The sequence below is a fragment of the Etheostoma spectabile genome, chromosome 10, assembly GCF_008692095.1.
Source record: "Etheostoma spectabile isolate EspeVRDwgs_2016 chromosome 10, UIUC_Espe_1.0, whole genome shotgun sequence".
In the NCBI taxonomy this organism is placed as follows: domain Eukaryota; kingdom Metazoa; phylum Chordata; class Actinopteri; order Perciformes; family Percidae; genus Etheostoma; species Etheostoma spectabile.
The window spans coordinates 15869177-15869695 of NC_045742.1; the positions used below are offsets into that span (position 1 = coordinate 15869177).

Here is a 519-nt window from a genome sequence, read left to right on the forward strand (position 1 = left end):
GACCTTGCCCCAACAATCAGCACCATGGGTTCTTCTAAGCAGTTGTCTAGAAAACGGAAACTGAAAATAGTTGATGCCCACAAAGTAGTAGAAGGCTATAAGAAGATAGCAAAGCGTTTTCAGATGCCAATATCCTCTGTTCGGAATGTAATTAAGAAATGGCAGTCATCAGGAACAGTGGAAGTTAAAGCAAGATCTGGAAGACTAAGAAAAATATCAGACAGAACAGCTCGCAGGATTGTGAGAAAAGCAAGTCAAAACCCACGTTTGACTACACGATCCATCCAGAAAGACCTGGCAGACACTAAAGTTGTGGAGAAGAAAAGTCCTACCATTAAGCATGGGGGTGGATCAATCATGCTTTGGGGTTATATTGCAGCCAGTTGCACAGGGAACATTTCACGAGTAGAAGGAAAAATAGATTCAATAAAATTTCAGCAAATTTTGGATGTTAACTTGATGCCATCTGTCAAAAACTGAAGTTAAGAGAGGATGGCTTCTACAAATGGATAATGATCC

At 40.5% G+C, this 519-nt stretch overlaps 2 protein-coding genes across 2 annotated transcripts in view; one reads left to right on the top strand and one right to left on the bottom strand.

The window, feature by feature from the left end:
• Positions 1 to 519, top strand: part of si:ch211-175m2.5 (uncharacterized) — a 29253-nt gene that overhangs the window by 18234 nt on the left and 10500 nt on the right. The window lies entirely within an intron of this gene.
• The window catches only part of LOC116696326 (neuronal acetylcholine receptor subunit alpha-7), a 34940-nt gene that overhangs the window by 2823 nt on the left and 31598 nt on the right, over positions 1 to 519 (bottom strand). The gene's annotated exons all lie outside the window — the stretch shown is intronic.